The sequence below is a fragment of the Macaca nemestrina genome, chromosome 2 (assembly GCF_043159975.1).
Source record: "Macaca nemestrina isolate mMacNem1 chromosome 2, mMacNem.hap1, whole genome shotgun sequence".
NCBI lineage: Eukaryota > Metazoa > Chordata > Mammalia > Primates > Cercopithecidae > Macaca > Macaca nemestrina.
Window position 1 is genome coordinate 188,385,707 of NC_092126.1, and position 22,939 is coordinate 188,408,645.

The 22,939-nt window shown below is 33.2% G+C and overlaps 1 long non-coding RNA gene across 3 annotated transcripts in view; it reads right to left on the reverse strand.

The window, feature by feature from the left end:
• The window catches only part of LOC105477426 (uncharacterized), a 213,669-nt gene that overhangs the window by 49,463 nt on the left and 141,267 nt on the right, over positions 1-22,939 (reverse strand). For 2 of the 3 annotated variants that reach the window (XR_011620406.1, XR_011620407.1), the window contains 2 exons: positions 19,662-19,839; positions 5,450-5,586 (listed from right to left, as the gene is read on the reverse strand). This is a non-coding gene — a long non-coding RNA (uncharacterized lncRNA). The remainder of the gene's footprint in view (positions 1-5,449; positions 5,587-19,661; positions 19,840-22,939) is intronic. The other variant, XR_984661.2, reaches the window with a different exon arrangement.

Genomic DNA, 22,939 nt, shown 5'->3' on the forward strand with positions numbered 1-22,939 from the left:
ACATCAGTTGTTAGGTGGACAATGCTATCTATGGACCCATCTGAGTTTCTTGTTTTCATCTCCCATGTTGTTCCTTCCCTGCCAAAATATGACTCTTTAACTGTATTTTTTTTAGTTCTTGTTGTTTCATTCTCATATAATTTCTTTTAAAACAAATCACTGTAGAGATTATTTCCCCTAATTTTGCTTTTCCTTAATAGATTATAATTAATTGTGCATAAATATAAACTTGGCTTTTGAAATGCCTATGAATAATTCTTTATAAACATTTCTAAATATTTTATATTTTCATCTTTATGCTTTTTTTTATTAGGTTAGAAAGTATTAATTGTGTACAAAGAATACATGAGTAATTGTTATTTTCAACTCACTGGAAATGCTAAAAAATTTTTCACATGTTCATTTCAATTGTGAGAGTTTTATGGAATAAAATGGATTTATATAACCACCTGAAATGCTGTCTTCTGAATTAGAAAATTAACGTTGCACATTAGTTAACTGAGATAAGAGTTGGCAATACTCTTCAGAAATACCCACATAATCAAAAAATTATTTGATATAATACACATTGGCTACTAAACATTAGTCTTTAAAGAGTATATAGTTTCTGTTCTTTATCTGTACAGAAAGAATGAAGTGATTGTATAGAGAGCATTCTAGAAATATGAGTTTGATCACCTGATTGTTCCTAGTTCACAATATTCAGCACTCTCTAAATTTAATTTTAATTATTAGAATTCAAAATATCTCAAAAATTAAAACTCATAATTATGATTTATTTCCTACATAACATATGTTAACATTTTATTTATCTTATATTATTTATCTTAACATTTTTTGAGTTGAAAAATATTCAAGGCATTACACGTTTTCAATGACGTGAAACTTGTATCACAGAAATATATGATATACACTTTTTAAAATAAAATGCAAAAAATTTCCTCACAAATAAATTAATCAAAAATAGTTAGATTATAAAACACATAATCTACTTTGTAAATATGGTAAGAAGCTAATTATTGATCTACCAAAATCTCTATCCCAAACCAAGTTGAATCTAAAGAAACAAAAGTTGAAAAATTATCAAATTTAAAAACAAGAAGGAGACTCAAACCTACTCAGACTGGACATGACTTGAACCTTATTATAAAATAAACAACAATGTTAACACCCCATGTAAGCTATTGCTCTGTGGAGACAACTTCCTTACTTCACTTGAACTCATATCTCCTTCCAGGGGTTAAGTTTCTTCACTTTGCTCTCTCTCTGACTCGTTGCAGCAGTGCACCCCCTATCATGTGGATACCATCCCCAGCCAAGTCCGCCTCTGACACTTGCAATGGCCTATCCCTCACCCCTATCTTTTGGTGTGTGTATTACTTGCCCTGTTTAACCTGGCTATCCTAAGCTGGGCCATCCTGCCCTGCAAAAGACTTTTTACTTTTTTAAAATTCAATTTAATTCTTAGATTCAAGAGGTACATAGGCATGCGTGTTACATGGGTATACTGTATACTGGTGGGGACGTGGCTTTTAGTGCCATTACCCAGATACTGAACATTATACCTGACAGGTACTTTTTCAGCCCTTACCTGCCTCATTCCCTCTCCACTTTTGGAGTCCTCAGTGTCTATTATTTTCATCTTTATGTGCATGTATACCCATTGTGTAGCTCCCACTTATAAGTGACTACACATGGTATTTGAGTATTTGATTTTCTGTTTCTCAATTAGTTCACTTAAGATAATACCCTGCAGCTTCATCCATGTTGCTACAAAGGACATGAGCTTATTCTTTTTTATGGCTTACTCCACTTAATCTTTGACTCCATATACCAAGCTGCCTCTTCAATTGGGCACAAACTTATTCACTCTGCTTGGGGTTTTCTGTCCTTTATCGGGCACTGTTACCACTTGTACATCTCTTTCTCAGCCTTCTCAGTTTTGCCACTGCAGTGAGATATCACATCTCCCTCAAACTCAGCATAACTAGTAACCTTGTGTGGCCTCATCTAATGTCTTTAGACAAATTATTCTTGAGTAAATGATATATCAATACTAATATCCTGATCTTGATGGTTGTGTGGTAGATATGTAGAAAATTGTCTTCATTTATAGGAAATAAATACTGAAGGGTTTGAGGATGGTGGACACTATCTTTACAGTGAAACCAAGTGGTCCAAGGAAATTAAGAGAAAATAGGTGAAGAATTTGCTATAAGAGTCAATAAACAAAAAGACTATTATCATAATTAAAATGATAATTTTGCAGAAACAAAAAATACATATTTCTTAAATTTTCAGAGGCTTTTCTGCCTGCCATTTTAACTCGGTTTAACTTAAATGTTTAGATCAGTAAATGTGTTGAAAGAAAAATCTAATTCTTTAGGCCTCACAAACCACTAATTTTATTTCTCCATCCCCATGTAACCAAGACAATTCCTGCTATTCTATCCTCCCCAACCGCAACAATCGAACTGGACAAAATTTGAGTTTCTAGACTCTAGTAGTATGTATTCAAATTTGGACAATGACTTTCTTGCCATTTTTAACTGTAATTGAGGTAGATCAGGGACCCCTCTTAGGAGCCTGCTGGGTTCCCCTACCCTGCCCTGGCATGGAAACAAAGGAAAAAAAAATTAAGTGTCTTCAAAGGAAATTGCAGGCAGCTAGCTAGTCTTATGACCAGCAATTAGGGAAGTAAATTAATAATAGGCTAAGGAAGAAGATAATTTTAACTTAAATAATAGTCACCCAAGTAAATCAGTCATAAGATGCTCAGTCCTCTATAGAGACTAAAGATAACATCTTGACATATGGACCCGAGTAGTTTTTCAGAAACCGGATGGAAAATGGCAACTGCTGTCATATAGATCCTGCCAGCCTGTAACCAGAAAATGGATAAAGAAGTTCCAGAAATTTCCCAGCCCTTAACTCACTTTGAAGATCCCCGCACCTCTGTCTTGAACAACCCTTGCTTGTAAGCCATCATTAAGTTCGAGTCTTAAATATTAGCTGTTAATTCTTCTTGCTTGGAGCCCTGCAATAAATGCCTTACTTTCTCTTGCAGTAAATCCTGGTGTCAGTATTTGACTTTTCTGTGTGACAGGCAAGCAACCCAGGTTCAGTTCAGTAATGAGCCCAGGGATAAACCAGCTGCAGAACTTCAGCTCATGCCTCCATATTTCTCCCTTCTCCAGAATTTTTGCCTATCAGTTTCTCATAGCTTTAGTAGGTTTCTGATGTCTTTAAGCAAATGCATTTTATGACTGAGTTGTGGCTTCTTGAGCTGTTTTCAGTGGGAATAGTGTTTTCCTTTAGTTTCTTCACACAACCTAAACGTCAGTCTCATTTTCTAGAAGTTTTAATTCATTTTTATTTCACATAAACTTAGTTTCTTGGGTCTCCAACACAACATGGCTTTATGCATTGTGATATAAATCAATTGTCTCCAATATCCTGCCTTTCAGATTGATAAGAAATTTTATTAGTAAAATAATGGCCAGATTCAATCTTTTTTACGATAAGAATATATATGTTCAGAATAATATAGAAATGAGTTTGTGTGCGCATAGACATCTTATTTACATTGCATTAAAAGCAGTATTTTCTTGTTTGCTTTTCAAAATCTTTGTTGTTGTGCATAGATAGTTTATCTCATTGTGTTCACCTCTTTCGTCAGATTTGGTAAAAAAATAAATAAATAAATAGATGCATACTGGGCACTTAGTCAGTTTTGAATTTCAGATTGGAAAAAGAATATTTTTTCAGTTCAAAATACAGTTTTTAAAATATAATTGTCCCAATTACTGCATGCAACATACAAATATAAATATATACCTATATAGATATATTTTTAAAATGTATTTAACTGAAATTCAAATCCAACTAAGTGTCCTATATTTTATCCAGCAACCCATTTTCTCCTTAAGTCAAGAATCTATGTAGGTCAGGGAAACATAAGCAGAAAAAGCCAGAAAACACTGATGGTTAATAAACCCAAATGATATTGATGGAAAGGACAATAGAAATGCCATTGTGCAGAAGATAGTGAGACTTACAAAATATCAAGGCCCAATGATTTCTCAAGAAAACCTTAGGAATGAAAGCTTAGTGTATATAATGAAACACATAAGCATTGCATTGATTTCTTCACTTTAGTGATGCTTAAATATACTTTAGTAAGAATAGAAACAAGTTCCAAAGTATAATCTAATTTGACACTCATAGATAAATACATGAGAACATAAACTGAAATGAGGATGAATGGGCAGAGAAGTAAAAGCAATTTCTGTAAGGTTGCAGGATATTAATTACCTGAAGTACTGGCATGAAATACAGTTAAATACGTTGATGGGCATTTTAAGTGATTTGTTTTCATTAACCATGCTAAGTTACAAGGTTGTGATTTCTTTTAGTCTGTTAAATACAGGCATTTTGCATCAAATAACTTTGTACCGGGGACAAATTTAGGTTAATCTATCATTATTAGCTTCTATTTATAATACCACATTTGCAGGAGAAGACTTTAAAACCAACATGCATATAATATTCTAATTTTGAGCTCTAATTTTAGGCTTTTTGGCAAGGATTTGTTTTCTATATTTTCAGTAATAGTCAAATTCTTAAACACTTTACCCGTTCCCTAGTTTTTTTGTAATTCATTTATTTTAACTTCTTTTTGAAATTTACTTTTGAGCTTGAACATATAATTTTTGTATTTTTCAATTTGCTACTATCTCATTATACCTTGAAAAGTGCTTAGCATAAAATTATTCTATAAAGATTTGTTAAGTGAATGAATACTTTCAATCAGAGGGGAGATTAGAAGGCATTAAGAAAAAAAAATCAAAGGAATGAAAACAAAATTATGATGATCCATTTAGTGGCCAAGGTTTAAACATGTCCTATTTACCCCATTAATAGGAGAGAGTTTCCTGCCCTTGGATTGTAGGGATGGCCAAACACACAGCACTAGACACAAGAAAAATGAGATTGCCAGCGGTTTATTGGTTACGTATACTTATAGCCTGTGAGAGAAGGGCGCCCGGTACCATACAAGCCCACATAGAAGTTGCACTTGGGATTACAGTGAACTGAAAGAGGCAGAGGGGTGCAGGCTTTGCGTTATCAAAAAGGTGAAGAGCTCCCTGGTTCCCAAGGAAGAATACGATCGCCTTATTTAAATAACTCAATGGGCTGTCAGGGAACCGAAACCCACTCCTCAGGAGTAAGCAGAGCATCTGACAATTCTTTGATAGGAAGGGCTGTTTGGCTGGGGAACATTAACTGCAGAAGCAGTGTGGAAGATAATTTGCTTTAGGTCATTCTAGTCTCTCTCAATTTTACCAGATATCAGAGCAGTATATAGCATTGAACCATAACTTTAGGCCTCAAACCACAAGCCAACACAGGAAACATTTTATGCTTTTGCACATATTACGTGTTTTACCTTCAGAGGAGGGGAAGTTCAGGGGTAAGATGAAAGATAAGACTTAGTGTTCTCTTCTGGGATGTCTGCAACAATGGATTCTTCACGACCAGTAACCCACACTGGACTTGTCACAATTACCTGCTGTTAACCTAGACCTGAGGGTGGGAAAGAAAAGAGGGAAGAAATACAGAAACTTTGCATGTAAAGATTTTTTTTTTTTAGTCTATAACTTTTCTCATAAAGAAAAAAGAAATGTTATGTTAGGTTGGTGCAAAAGTAATCACTAGTTTTGCCATTAAAAGTAAAATCATTTTGCCATTAAAAGTAATGGCAAAAGCCGCAATTATTTTTGCACCAATGTAATATTTTTATCTCTGACAAAAAAATTAAATTGTTCTCAGAGACCTTTCAGTGTCCTCTTCAACAGTAATTCTAGAAAGAGATGAAGGAACAACATTTGAAATTTTACAGTTGAAAAATTGTCTCACCAACACATATTAAAAATCAAAACATTTATTTATTTGTTAACTTTTGATGAAGACATTACACATATATTACAAAGTTTTAGAAAATATATCACCTTATCTTTCTAAAACAACCACTTGAAAATAGCATTCTGCTGAAATATTGATCAAAATAACCAGCTCAAGCACATTTGCAAACTCTGCATTTGACAGGGAATTGATATACAGAATTTAGAAGAAACTCAAGCAACTAACACCACCACCACCACCATCAAAAACATATCTACCATTAAAAAGTAGGCTAAGGGCTTGATTAGACATTTTTCAAAAGAAGACATACAAATGCCCATAACCATATGAAAAAAAATGTTCACATCACAAATCATCAGAGAAATGCAAATTAAAACAACAAGGAGATATCATCTTGCACCAGTCAGAATAGCTATTATTAAAAAGACAAAACACATATGGGCAAAGATGCAGAAAAACAGGGAACACTTACAAACTTATAAAAAAGGAACTTATAAACAGGTGGTAAGAATGTACATGAATACAACCTTAATGGAAAACAGTATAGATAGTTCTCAAAGAACTAAAAATAGAACTACCATTTGATTCAGCATACTGAGTATCTATCCAGAGGAAAAGAAATCATTATATCAAAAGGACACTTACACTGGTATATTTATCACAGCACTACTCACAATAGCAAAGATATGAAATCAGCCTAAGTGTCCATCAATGGATGATTGAATAAAGAAAATGAGATACTATTCAGTCATACAAGAGAATAAAATCATGTCTTTTGCAGCAATATAGATGGAACTGGAAACCATTATCTTAAGTGAAACAGCTCAGACACAGAAAGCAAAATATTGCATGTTCTTACTTACGAGGGGGAGCTAAAGAATGTCTACACAGAAAAATAGAGTGTGGAATGATAGAAAATGGAAACTTGAAATGGAGGTGAAGTGGGAGGAAGGTGGATGATGAGAAATTATTTAATGGGTATAATGTATGTTATTCAGGTGATGGATGCTCTAAAAGCTCTGACTTTACCACTCCTCAATCTATGCATGTAGCAAAATTACACTTGAACCCCATAAATTTATACAAATAAAAATTTTAAAACAGAATGCGAGGAAATGTGTTACTAAATGACAGGTACTGGATAATGAAATGAGAATAGTAACTATAATTACAATAAATGGAAAATATTTTATAAAACATGGCACTATTTCTTGTTAGATGATTTGAGGAAGAAAAGAACACTGAATTTACTAAATTAAGCATTTACCTGGGATACAGTCAAAATACATATGTAAAAGGAGATTTAAGTGTATATGTAATGTACACACTTAGAGATATATTCAGTTATCCATGATTACATACGGTCATTTATATGTATACAAAATATGAACTTATAGAGATAATAGATTCATGAAATAAATACTCCTCAATACTTAAATATCACCTGATACAGGATTATAGGTCATTTAATTTTCATCATTTTAGTTTTCAGCTCTTTTGTAGATCCTCCATAAGAAATATTTTAATTTTATAGGCAGAAAAATAACTTTATTTAAATTTTTGAAAAAATTTTGCAAATATTTTTTAAAGCAAATTTCTTTTTTTCTTCATGTGCTCCTTCAAGTTTGGTTCCAGTCCCTCTGCATGAGTTCCTAAATCTTTCAGAGACAGCTTATTTATTACATTTCTGATGGAAATGTTCTTGGTATAAGGTCAATTCTAGTCTCTTCATCGTTCTCTGGCTCTTTGGATTGCTGTATCCCAAAGAAGATTCACTCCATACCTCCACCTCACAATCCCCATGTATATGTACATGCATTTAAAAATCTATTTTCAAAGTTACAAGCCTCATTGTTGGTTACTTAATGGCAGCCAAGGGGACTTTAGGATAACAAAACACTAAGAACGGGGAATATTTGCAGCTGACACCAAATCACCGGAGAATACTGTTTTTGAAAGATTTCCCTTTCTCCCTCTTACGTTTGCTTGTGTGACTTAGTGCTTAGCTCACAGATGCCTATTTTAATGAAATGTGTTATTTTCACAGTTTGTAACACTGTGAGAAGTGCTTCTCACCATAAGAACTTCACTGCATTGATGTGCTTGGATGTTTTTTAAACAATTTTAAGATAAATATGACTCTCAAATATTCTTGCTCTTTTTTATTTTTACATTTAATAAAAAACACTGTGGTCATCATAAAGTTGGTATATCTATAAAACAGCATGAAATCCATATACTGTTTTAGCCAATAATTAATTTACTTGCAATCCTATGATCCTCTTTATACAAAGTATAAATGAATGTTCTTTGGCATTATTTACTTCATAATTTGTTAGCTGTAAACCTAATAATAAATGAAAGAAACCAGCATATTCTCACTCAGTTACATGTTAGAAGCTGAATTGCCCATGTAATAGGGCCAAAAAGCAGCCAGACACAAAGTAAGTAAAGAGAAGTGGACTTGCTGATGTAGAAGTTAGTATTTTTTTGATAAATGATTTATTCTATTTTTAATATTTGTCAACATCGTTAGTTAGGTTGACATAGGACAATTCTAAAGATGACCTCTGAGTTATCTAGATCCTCTGATTCTCCCAGGAACTTTCTAAAGTTTTAAAATCAAATTTGACTAAAAACCTGATATTCTTTCTGTAATTTAATAGAATAAAAGTCAGAACTATTAGCAGGGAGAAGGTAAAATGAGACATCTCACATAAAACCACTTTTTACCATATTAAGGTATTCATCTCCATTTGAAAGGAAAAAAGCAATTATATCCATAACCCAGAGTGTTTAGACCAATACCCTCTTGCTTAAGGACATACATAAATAAATACACATGTAAAGTGAAATTTACCATCTTTCGCATCCTCTTTTTTAATCTTTGTCAATGTGAGAATGAAAAATCTCTCTGTTAATCCATTAGATTCTAAACTCTCATTTCCATCTGTCCAATTTATGATCTTAGCTGATTAAAGTCTTCTCCCCTCCCTAACTCCTTTCCCATTTTGTTCTCTGCAATGCCTAGTCATCAGGTTCCATATATTCTACAACTATTTTCTGAATTTCCCCTTTACATCTGTTTTTTGGATGTAATTTTTTTTCCTCTTAATATACCATTTTCTTCAGTCCTTAAGGTGGAAAGGCTTTATTTTATTTTCATGTGCCACATATCTTAAATTTGAGAGCAGTGTTTGTATCCTTCTTGTTTTCCAAATATATGCTTATTCTTAGTTTTCGGAGTTCTCAACAATTAACTGTATACCTTCTCTATAATTTTTCTTGTGGTCCTCAATCAAAGTTTCAGGCATTATTCTTTTAGACTCAGACATTACCAGCTAGCCCATATTCCTTAATCTTCTGTTCCTTTCCTCTCTATGATATTTAAATTTTCTTTGTATATCTCATCTTACTCTTCAAACTCCTTAAATATTAAGCTCCAAAAATGTTCTTTTCCATTATCCTATCATGTTGATACTGTGCATGTTTTCATTATCCAAAGTGAACCATCTCCTGAATAGCTCATTAAAACTTTCTATTATAAGACTTTTTTAACGTCAGTAAGAAGCCAAATATACTAATCTTGCAGGTCTTGCTATGTGGCCTTAAGCAAGTTATTTAAGTTCTCTGTGTCTTTGCTTCATCTGTTAGATGAACATAATGATAACAGTTTTTTAATAGAGTTAATATAAGGAATAAATGAATTCATACATATAAAATGCTTAACACAATCCTTGGAACACGGCAAATATGCATTAAATAGTAGCAATCACTATTATTATTTGACTTTATAATTTTGCCATCATTTTATCATTCTTTGTTTTATTTTACTTTGTGATCACTATCCTCAAATAGATACTCTGTATACCATCCACCACCCATAATATCCTAATTTTTGATTGACAACTATAACCTTCCAATGACACAAAGTTAATTTCATTCTATGACATACAGCAATATATGTAAATAATTATGAATGATGAGCAAGTAAGATTTATCTAAATAATGCAAGTTTGGATTCACATTCAAAAATCAACTAAAGTAATACATTGTATTCATAGAATAAAAATAGAAAAAAATTACATGATCCTCTCAATATACACACAGAAAGCATTTGACAAAATCTGATACCCTTTCATGATATGTTTCTTTCAACAAACTAGTCATAGAAGAGAAGTTCTCCAACTTGACATCTGTGGAAAGCTTATAGGTAACAGTATACTTAATCCCAAAAGACAGGATGCTTTTCTCTAGTATCAGGTAGAAGAAAAGGATATCACTTTCACCACTTCTATTCAACATTGTAACTGAGGTTCTAACCAGGGCAATTAGTAAGAGAAACAAACAAAAGGTAACAGGATGACATGATCTTGTATATGAAAATTTTAAGTAACCCCTTAAAAACTATTAGAACTATTAAATGAGTTCAGCAAGTCTACAGAATGCAAGATCAGTATACAAAAGTAAGTAGTATGTTTATACATTTTCAATAAAAATATAAAAATCAATTTATTTTGGGGACTGTGGGGTGGAGGTGTGGAGTGAATCTTCTTTGGGAGAAATTTAAAATCAATTTTAAAAATTTCATTTACATTGGAATCCCAAAGAATAAAACAGGAATGTATATGCAAAGTAAGTGAAAACTTACACTTTAAAAACTATAAAATACCATGGAAAGAAATTAAGGAAGATCAAAATAAGCACAAAAACATCAGATGTTCATATATTAGAACATGACAATAAAACAGATATACTCTTAAAGCTGATCTGCAGATGCAATGCAATTTGTATCTGAGTATCTGCTAACTTTTTTGTAGAAATTGATGAATTTGTGCTAAATTTTACTGCTGGCTGTGATGACTCAATCTTATAAACCTAGAACCTCCACAAGATGAGATGGGACGATCCACTGAGTCCAGGAGTTCAAGGCTGCAGTGAGCTATAATGACCCCCATGTACTGCAGCCTCAGCAACATAGTAAGGCCTCACCTCAATAAATAAATAAATAAATAAATAAATTTTAAAAAAGTGAAAACACCAACTCACAAAATGGAAAAAAATATTTGAAAAATATGTATCTCATAACGGGCTTCTATCCAGACTACCTAAAAAATTCTCATAAATCAAAATTTTAAAAAAAGGTTGTTTTTTAAATGGGCAAGGGATTTAGTAGATATTTCTCCAAGCAAAACGTACAAATGGATAACAAGCACATGAAAAGGTACTTCATTAGTTATCAGGGAAATGCAGTTCAAAGCAACAAATCGTTTCACATTCACTAGATGGCCAGACTAAAACAGTCATATAATAAAAAGTATCATCAGGAACGTGGAGAAATCAACCACTGCTGGTGAGAGTGTAAAATGGTGTACTCTTTTAAAAGCAGTCAGTCAGTCTCTCAGATGATTAAACACAGAGTTACTGTATGACCTAGATTTTGCTCTGAAGTATGTACCTAAGAGAAATAAAAAGCTGATGTTTACACAAAACTTTTTGCATGAGTGTTATAACAAATTTACCCAAATAGCCAAAAGGAGTAAACAACCCAAAGGCCTATCAATGAATTAATAGATATATAAAATGTGGTTTATATGTACTATAAAATATTATTCTGACATAAACAGGAAAGAAGGATTGATGCATAATGTAACGTGGTTGAATCTTGAAAACGTTATGCTAAATGAAATAAACCAGTCACAAAAAAAAACCACATGATTCCATTCATGTGAAATGTTCAGAACGTTGATAGAGACATGGTGTAAATTTAGAGAGACATGGTGTAGAGTAGTTCTTGCCTAAGGCTGAGTGGTAATTAATGTATATGAAGTTCCTTTTTGGGGTGGTAATTTAATTGAGTTTTCCATTTTAAATTCTCTTTTCTGTCTTGAAAATTAACCAAGATTTTGAGCATATTTTTACATTTGAAAATACTTTTCAATGTCTACTCCATTAATTAATATGTAGAATGAGTTAAAATATTTGGACTTACAATTTATCTATTTAGAATTTATATACACATCCGCCAAAATGTAGGGGGCCAGGGAGAGAGGATGAAGGAAAAAAGAAAGGAAGGGAAAAATAAGCAGGAGGAGGAGGAAGAGAAAAGAAAGCAGTTTAACAAAATACTAATTTATAAATGTACACAGAGGAGGCAAGATAAATGGAGGTTTATTGCACTATACTTTTAATTCCATAGTGGGTTGGAACTATTTCAAACTAAAAACTAAATGAATTTCTACTCGCATAACCTCCAAGGCTATAAGTTTCCATGGAACAGGACAATGTCTATTTTACATAAAGTTACCAGGATAATGTCTGGCTTTGAATAGGCCTTAAAAATACTTGCGGAATAAATGAATGCACATTGTTCAATGCTGTCAGTCAGGCATTGTAAACCAAATTTGGCATCTTGACTTCTTTTTGTCTTATCAAGTAGGAGGTTTGAAATTAAATACAATTGTTAGAATCTGTATTAAATCAAATTCACAATCAAATAATCTGCTCATTATTTACTTTAATTGGATTTATATATATAATCATTATTTTGATGTGGAACAGAGTTTGATTTTTATGCTCATATAAACAGATATGACTCCAAAAAATGTTATTCCAATGGTTCTTGCTGTAAAACAAATTAACTCAAAACTCAATGCCTTAAAATAACCACATTTTTAGGTCAAAATTTTAGAGATCAGAATTTGGTAAAAGCTGGGCCGCAAAGTTCATACTTGAGTTTCCTCATCAGACTGTAGTCAGATTCTACTTCAGGTCTGCCACCTGAAGGTTTGGTGTGGTTGAATATTCAAGATGATTTACTCCAAACTGGTGGCTTCATAGGGTTGTTGATCAGCGTGCCTTTATGTGGCCTCTCCTGCCTGACAATTTGGGATTTTCTGTCTTCTTATATAGTAGCTTATTTCTTTTAGATGCAGCTTCCCAAGAGGCTCCTAACGTTCATTTGCATTTTACAACTGGATTCAAGGGGAAAAGTAACTTAAGACAGTATTCCTCCAACTTCAGCCTTAATATTAAACTTTCTACTTCCTTCTTTATGTTCAGATGGAAGAGGACATGTGGAGGTCAGACATGTGGAGATCAATCCTTTGAGCAACAGTATACCTTAGGCTTTTTTTCAGAAACTGTTTGGCTCAGAGTTATGCATCAACTTCCTTTCCCATTCCAAGGCCACCTGCTCAGCCACCCATTGAAGGTATCTTACAAGAGGCAACCACAAGACTCCAGTCTCCCTCCAGCATCCCCAGTAATCTTTTTCACAGTGTCTTGAATACTTGTCATGCACCTAACCTCAACAATACACTGAAAAGCATGTTTTGTTTGGCAAAATATGGAGACAGATTTTTGGTCAGGGGACATTAAGGAAGTTTATCAAAGTCAGTGTTTCTCTCATTACTGTCAGTGGAACACCAGGGGTTCCCAAATCCCAAACATGTTTCCTTGTGTTTGGCGAAGAAAAGTAACTGGGAAGAGGATAAAGGTGAGGAGGTCTTTCAAATACTGCCTCACTTAATCATTTTATTGAGGGTGTTTCATAGGAATTGTTTGAAGAAATCCTCTGCTACTGATTTTTTAAAACAACTAACATATATTCCAATAAATCAATTCATTTTTAAAGACAACATTAATGTTACTTATCCAGATGTAAACAACATTGAGGAAGGAGTTCACATTTCATCATTATTATTTTCAACATGTTTAGATATTTTTATGTTAGTTGTGCATCTGGTGATGCATTAGTTTAGTGATTAAATGAAAGGGAAATGTCGCCGAGTTACATTGTTTAGTGAAGTCATTTAACCCAACATTTCAGGTTGGCATTTTGAACAGTAACTTTAAAGCTGGCATTTCACGAAAATATTTTAAAAATAAATGCCCTCTACATTATATACTTTTTGTAAAGGTTAAGTGCACAGTGTTTCACTTTTAAAGTGATTCTCGAATTGACAACAAAGTTACTCCCTTTTTTTCAAGATGTCAACCATAATACATGGTTCATTTAAAAATGAACCATAGTCTTTCTTACTCTTAATGCCTTTCTTTCAGTATTTTAAATAAAAAGCTATACTTGACTCCCTCACCTGGAAAATTTATTTCCATTGACTTTTCTATGTAGCCATCAAACATTGTAATTCACCTCTTTACACCCTACCTAAAATGATTTATTTTTCTTTAAAAAATTAAGGCAAAAAATTAAGTCAATGTTTGAGGTTTAGATATGCATGCTTCTAAATGTCCCCCTTGATTAAGCACAAAAAAATGAGTCACTGAAGAGTCTATAGTGCAATTCACTTACCATAGTATAAAAATCTGAATGCTAGTTAATTGCTTATAGTTCAGATGACTTTAGAATTTATTATAAGTAATGGTTTTATTTACTTTGTATAGCACAATAAAATGGAATGCCATGTGAATAGTATACAGAGTTACTACAAAGAATCAGTAGGCAAAAGGTATCTCAAATGACACAGAAAATTTAGACAGACAGACACATAACACACACACACACACATATCAGGTTAAATAAATGACTGTGTGAACTTTGGAGCTCAATCTTAATATGCAGATAATACACTAAGCACAGAATTTCTCAATAATTCTGGCTTTGTGACAAACTGTGTCTCCTTTCAAGTTGTGGAAATGAATGCAACAATGCATTTGCTAAAACAAAAACCACATCTCTTTTTTGGATGTGACACTGATGTGAATTGTGTGTGTATGTGTGTGAGAGAGAAATATTTCAATACAGTTATCTGTTTTTCTCTTTTTGATCACTGATTGACCCAATTGTTTTAATTTGGATTTGTGCCACTGTGAAACAAGGGTAGACAACAGGACTGATGATTTGCACACTGTTTTTGTCATATCTTAAGAGATAAGTGTAAATTTTGCTTAGTGTAAAACTTCTAACATATAGTTTTCTATCAACAAAAATATCAGTGCAAATTTCATATCCTTAGTGTGAGCACAGGAAAGTAAGCAGGCTTCCATCAGTAGTTCTCTTGCCAATTGTTTATCCTTCCCAACTCCTGCCTTCTCTCCTCCAATCAAAATGGTTGATACTGCGAGCATTCTCCCATTTTCCCGTGTCTGAAGTTTCTGAGTAATATAATTTCTTCCCTAAAATATTTTATATTTTAAGATGTCGACCGAAAATAAGTATGTATCATTTTTGGTGTTCTGAACAAAAAATCTGGTTAAAGTCAGCGTCCGGCCCAGTGTAGACAGTTATTCTACTACCTTTAAGCTTTTCTTACACCCTTCCATGTCCTTCCTACTGAAAACTATAGCTTTCTCTCCAAACTCCAAGTGCAGGTTTAAGGCTAACTGATTGTATACTTTGTATTCTTTTAAACAAAACATTTGCCTGGTAACAAGCAACTCTGAAAAAGTAAGAATAGAAAGGACACTATGTTTAATTTTTAATAATGGTGGTACTCTATTTTTCCTTTATCATCATATACAAGAATGAGAAAGAGAATACTACTGTCATTTTCACATATACTTAAACAAATTTTATGTTGTTTTTATTGAGGTAAAAGATACATATAAAATTTGCCATTGTACGATTTTTAAGTGTACAGTTCAGTGGTAATAAATGTATTTATATTCTTTTTTCCCTTCATCTGCCGCTCCCTGCTTCTCTTCCAGGCTTCTGGAAAGCACCATTCTACTCTCTGTCTTCGTGGATTCCACTTTTTGATCTCCCACATATCAGTGAGAACATGCAATAGTTGTCTTTCTATGCTTGGCTTATTTCACTTAATATAATGGCCTCCAATTCCGTCTGTGTTTCTGCACACGGCAGGATTTCATTCTTTTAGGGCTGAATATTTATGTATCTCCATTATGTAGATACACCACATTTTCTTTATCCATTTATCCATTGATGGCCTCTTAGATTGATTCCATATTTTGGCTACTGTGAATAGTGTTGAAATAAATATGGGAGTGCACATATCCTTTCAATATATTAATTTCCTCTTCCGGATATATACCCAGTAGTGGAATTTTTTGAGGAACCTCCATACTGTTCTGTATGGTGGGTATACTAATTTACATTCCTTGTAACCCTGTATATGAGTTTCCCTTTCTCCACATCCTTGCCAGGATCTGTTATTGTCTATCTTTTTGATATAAACCATTGTAACTAGAGTGAGACAATATCTCATGTGGTTTTGATTTGCATTTTTCTGATTAGTGATTTTGAGCATTTTGAACCTCTAGCTAGCCTTCCCACAGTGCCATAATAATACCTTTGGGATCCCTTCCACGTATGCTTTTCAAATGGACAATATACACTGGAAATAACCTCTTAATTACATCACCCAAAGCAAGCTCCATGAAGAACTCTGGCTTTTTGTTTGACTGATTTTGAAGCAGTTCTGATAAACCTTTTTAAGCAAACAGCTGGAATTTTATGCTTTTTCCCTTTTCTGAAGTGACTGTCACAGCAAATCTCATCTCATTCTAGTGATTAAACTGAGATTTTATGCTTTATTTTTCCATTAAGAAAGCTTAAAAATCTTCACATTGTAAACTTAAGCTGAAATGTGAAATTTACTCATTTAGTTTACTTATTTTATCCATTTTGTAAACTCGTTGATAACAATAAGCAATACAATTAGATAAATATTTTATAAGGAATAAACTCCAGTGTGACTACTAAATAACATTAATCAGCCAACAATGTTTCTAACAAAAATATGTGCATATTTGAAATAAATGCACTTATGGGAAAAAAATGAGAATTTAAAAAGTATTTAGAGAAATACGTGAACTTCCTCAGAAAACCTGCTTCAGGTCACATCAGTCATGGAAACTTCTCTGTCCAAGTGTTGTAGCTCTTTGAATATAATGAAACGCAGAAAAGAAGATTTGGGGCAAGGCAAATTTTAGACTAATTTATGGATATGAAAAAAAAAACAAAAAACACATAGTCTTAACAAGTTAAGGAAATCACCAGATATTCACCAGATATTTTGAATTATTAGTTGCTGGTTAAACATCTGCATATGTATCCAAACTTTTTGTATCTACATCATTGTACAATAAAATAACAATGCTAAACTAAGAGATAGAAAAGTCAGATTCCACCACCAATTGATTTAAACATGGCAATACTGGACTCACTTTCTTCTTATTATTATAAACCTTCAATATCTAAGCTTCTGTTAAATTCTTTATTTATATATTATTTACACAAATATAGCCAGATGAATGAACAGATGTTAAAAGTACATTTGATTTGGTGATGAGTTATTGATTTTTGTGTGTAAATACTTATCAACATAGAATCATTTCTTATCACTTAGTATTCTTTGTACACAAAAGTGAACAAGAACCAGTACACCAATCAAGGACTCTGAAAAAATTACACTAGTCTTGATTTCTAATTTCAGTTTTTTGCATAATTGAAAACGGTGATATCAAATGCATTAGTTAAATATTAAACCATAGTTAACAGAAAAGTTTCCTAGACTATCTCTATTATTATATTTCTTCATAAAGTGATTTTTTCCCAAATTGTCAGAGTAAAAAAAAATTGTGTAAAGTATATAATACTTGTCTCAGCGCTTATTATAATAAAGAAAATATTTAGTTTTCCTATTAGAGGATGATTTTTAAAAGTATGGTGTTTTCATGTCATGGAATAATTTGTAGGGATTAATATAATGTTTCTGTATATTTAATAATGTGGGAAATGTTGACAATATACTATTAAGGAGATAAGGAATCCATAGTTCTTAGGGAGTGTGATACAAGTTATCTATGAGTGTGTATACATGTGAATCCAATGGACTTTGTGATATCACTGTGATTTCCTTACAGTATTCCTAAACTTTCTATCAATAGTGTTTCAGCTCAGAATATGCTAGGCATTAGGGAGTTTGGTTGGAGCAAAATGCAGAGTTATGGTTTGACAGATGGTGTCCCCTCCAAAGTTCATATTGAAACTTAATCCCCAATACAACACTTAATCCCCAACACAACATGATTAAGAGGTGTGGCCCTAGGGAGGTGATGAAGTCATGAGGGCTCTACCCTCATTAATGAGTTTAACACCCTTGTAAAAAATGGCTAGAAGTTGAAGACAGCACTCTCTGGCCCTTCTGTCCCTTTTGTCACGTAAGAACATAGTGTTCCCCTACTCCTGAGGATGCAACGACAAAGTGTCATCTTCGAAGCAGAGAGCAGCCCTCACCAGAAAGTGCCAGACCAGACACTAATTCTGCTGGCACCTTGATCTTAGACTTCCCAGCCTTCAGAACTCAGAGAAATAAATTCATATTATTTGTAAATGACCAAGTATCAGATATTTTCTTATAGCAGTACAAACGGGCTAAGACACACACAAAAGTACTTAGTTACAAAAAGGAAAGAGGTGAAGGGAGAAATATGGAGCATTGGTTCTTAGGAAAGTATAACAAGGAGAAAACTATATCAGACTTTTATAACTTGTGAACAATTATTAAGGAACAATTTATTAAGGAAATCAGTGATGCTAAAGAAGAGTGCAATAAAAGTGGAAAATTCTGCAGTTAGTCAGTTTGGAGGCGTGGATAGTGTTTGTTACATATTATTCAAAGGGTGAGCCCTGAAAGCTGACCTGGACTCATGTGCATTGTGTAAAAATATAGGCTAATTTTCTTTGGCTGCCAACTACCCCAAAAGCAAATTTCTTGAAACATAATACTGTATTTTATTCATTGCCTCCTTGAAAGAATGTTATGTTATTTCAATTCATGGTCTTCATTTATTTTTTACTGACCATATGACAAAACTTTTTGTCCCTACATCATGATCAATAACTATATAAACTCAGTTTTTCCCAGATTTTACTGGTTGTTTCTATGTTTTAAAAAGTGGCAGAAATCAAATAAGCAGACATGATCTAATCCTGGTCTACAGTTTTTCTATTTATCTGAATAAATTTATGGGACAAAAATGTAATGTTGTTACATGGATATATTGTGTAATGGTGAAGTCAGGGCTTTTAGTGTATCCATCACCTGAATAACACACAATGTACCCATTAAGTAACTTTTCATCATCCCCCTGGACTACATTTAATATATTTAAAGCAAAGTTGATATGAGAAACGCATTTCAATATTTGTGATGACTAGCTTTAAAGGTTGCCAGATTCAGTGAGGTCACCATAGACGAGAACATACATGTCATCAAAGTCAAGAACCTTACTAATTCTTCCATTTAGTGGTGACAGATTATAGAGAATGTGTTCATGCTACCAAAAGTTAGATAACATTGAATTATGTTTAATGGCAAATTTATATGAAGACCCAGGTCAAGAGTTATTCGGGAGCTAACAGCATTCTATTGAGATAGCTGTATTCAGAAAATCCATTCACATTATAACATGACAGCTTCCAATATAGAAAAATTGAGTAAACATACTTGCAGACTGTCAAACAAACCAAAACAAATACACTGTAATAGTCATATGCCATTAGGAAAACTTAGTCCTTGAATTTTGCTGCATAAAGAATAAACCATTCGTATTCCACTTCTTCTTATAAAATCAGTGAGCTTCCTACCTTCAGAATTAAAAATTGCAACACATTATTTCTTCGATTCCTAATTTCTACATTCCTGAGTACATTATCTGTCCTAATGACAGTCATTACTCTTGTTTTTTGAATGAACTTTAAGCCTCTTGTGTTAATTTCATTTAGACTCAATTTTCTCCTGTCTGACCTGCTGTGTTGACTATTTTCACATTCCATTCAGATGGCTTCTTGTCTTTCAACATCTGTAACTTTGTTTTCTCCATCTTCTTTATTTTTTTCTTGGCATCATAATATACTTGGATATAGAATGAAGCATATGTGTAATTTGTTAATGAATAGAGATCTTGATTTCTTCTTACTTCATTCTGTAAAATACATTTATTGATTTACAGGCAGGAAACAGGTAAGTACAATAATTTTTATTTATCTATTATACCTTTACGAAGTACATTCATCCTTAAATATTATTAATATGATTGCTATATCTGACTCCACTTTTAATATTTGATGCTGACAGAATATTTTTTTTTTTTCAGACAGGGTCTCACTCTGTCCCCAGGCTGGATTGCAGTGGCACAATCTTGGCTCACAGTAACCACCACCTCCTGGGCTCAAGCCATCCTCCTGCCTCAGTCCCCCAAGTAGGTGGCACTACAGGCATGAGTCGCCATGTCTGGATAATTTTGTATGTTTTGTAGAGATGAGGTTTCACCATGTTGCCCAGAATGGCCTTGAACTCCTGAGGTCAAGCGATCCACCTGCCTCCACCTCCCAAAGTGCTAGGATTACAGAGGTGAGCCACTGCACCCAGGCGCTGGCAGCTGGACAAGCTGGTCAGAATGCCCATTAGGGTTCCTTTGGCGCTGGCTCACTAGTTGTACTCTCTGACTACTAAAACACCTAACTCAAGCCAGCCTGGACTTATTTGTGCCTGTTCTCCTCTCCCTAGGTTTCTCTTGTGTGAGTACTAAACTTTGCTGTGTATTTCTTTGGTGTGCAATGTTATCAGACTAAACTTTCAGTTTATTAATTGGGAGGGGATCTAGCTCATCTCCATAGGTGACCACAAAATAAAGATACAAGTATCTGTGTGATATCCCTATGTTTATCTCTCAATGATGTAGTAATAAAAAGGGAGGAAGTACTAGAATATGAAAAAATAGGAGTAGTTCCTCCAGCAAGGTCACACAAGAAGTACTATGAACCCAGATGAAACAAATCCCTCATTTTCCCGTTTTTCTATTATTTTAGCACAGTAGATAGAAACTTGAAACGATGCTAACATAGATATGTTTGGTAGGAACCTTTAACATGAACTAAAGGGAACCTGTAGAGAGACATTATTCTAATATAGGAAACAGGCCTACTTTCAAATTTATAACTATAACTACACGGAAGAGCTACTCATTGTATCAACTACCCTCTGTGTTTCAGAAAGACGGCACCTAGCTAGGTTCAAATTAATCTAAAACCAAGCTACCAAGAGAGTACCAATAACTTTTTGTCATCATCAAAATTACTGAGGCTTTCCACATGTATTCAGGAAGATTAATTTGTCATATACCTAAAGGCCTAAAACTGTTGAAATGTCAGATATGTAAACCAATATACAAACATACACATATATGCATATGTAGATCTCACTGTATATACTTTCATATGAGATATTCATTAAACTGGGATCAATAGATCAATATCCTCTCACTTTACTATGATTAGACATATAAATTTGTACAGTTAACATAAATTTAAAAAAAATTTATTTCATTGTGGAAAAAACACAGTATGATAGCTCCCCTACTAATACATTGTAAGTGTATAAAACATAATGTGAACTATCCACACAATGTTGTTCAGAAGACCTCTATAACTTCTTTATATTGTACAAATCATATTTTATACCGCTAATTAACAATTTCCCATTTCCCCCTCTCAGCCCTGTCAACCACCATTCCACTCCCTTGATTCTATAAATTTAACTGTATAAATGGAATCATGCAATATTTGTCCTTTGGTGACTAACCTATTCCTCTTCACATGATGTCCACCAGGTTCTTCATGTTGTCACATATTGCAGAATCTCTTTCTTTTTTAAGGCTGGATAATATTTCTTGTATATGTCACCATTCATCCATCAGTGGACATTTAGGTTGCTTTCACTTCTTAGCTATAGCAAATAGTGCTACAAATAAATATGAGAGTGCTAATATCTCTTGAATATTCTGATTTCAATTCTTTTGGATAAATACCCAGAAGCAGTGGAATTGTTGTATTATATAGTAGTTCCATTTTGAATTTTTTGAGACGCCTCCATGCTGTTTTAAGTAGTGGCTGAACCATTCTCACCAGCTGTATGAATCACATACTGTATTCTCACCAGCAGTATATTAGGTTTCCAATTTCTCCACATCCTCACAAACACTGGGCCTTTGTTGTTTTGATAATAGCTATCTTAACAGATGTGAGGTCATAGTAATGCCAAGGCCAATGTCATAAAGTTTTTATGTTATGTTTTCTTCTATAAGTTTTACAGTTTCAGATTTTAAGTCTTTATTTTGAATTTTTTGTAATGTGATACAAGGTTCAACATTTTTCTTTTGCATATGGATTTCCAGTTACCCCAACACCATTTGTTCAAGTGGCTATCCTATCTTCATTGTGTACTCCTGGCAACTTTGTTGAAATTTAGTTGTCTGTATATGTGTGGTTTTATTTCTGGGCTCTCTATTCTGTTCCCCTGACCTGCGTGTCTGTGTTTATGCCAGTACCATATTATTTTTAATTGCTGTAGCTTTGTATTGCTTGAAATCAGGGAATGTGATGCCTCCAGCTTTGCTGCTCTTTCTTAAGATTTATTTGACTATTTGGCATCCTTTTTTGGTTTCATATGAATTTTTGATAAATAATTGCTATTGAGATTTTGATAAGAATTGCATTGAATCCATAAATTGTTTCAGTTAGCATAGACAATTTCACAATATTAAAAATTCCAATTCATAAATATATCTTTCCATTTCTTTGGATTGTTTAATGTTTCATCACTGTTTTCTAGTTTTTAGTTTATGAGTTGCTCATTTACTTAAGTTTAATCCTAATCATACTTTTTTGTGCTATTGTAAATGGAATTATTGTCACAGTTTCATTTTCAATGTGTTGTTAGTGTATCTAAATACAATTGATACATAAATATTGAATGTATATCCTGCAAGTTCTCTTAATTCATTTATTATTTCTGAAAGTTTTTAAATGGGGTTTTGACTGGTTTCTATATACAAGGTCATGTCATGTGTAAAGGGACAATTTCACTTATTCGTTTTTGATTTGGTAGACATTATTTCTTGTTCTTGCTTAATTACTCTAGCTAAGACTTTCAGTGCTATGTTGAATAGAAGTGGTGAGAGTGGGCATCCTTGCCTTGTTTGTGATCTCAGAGAAAAGCCTTTCAACTTTTTGTTATTGAATAAA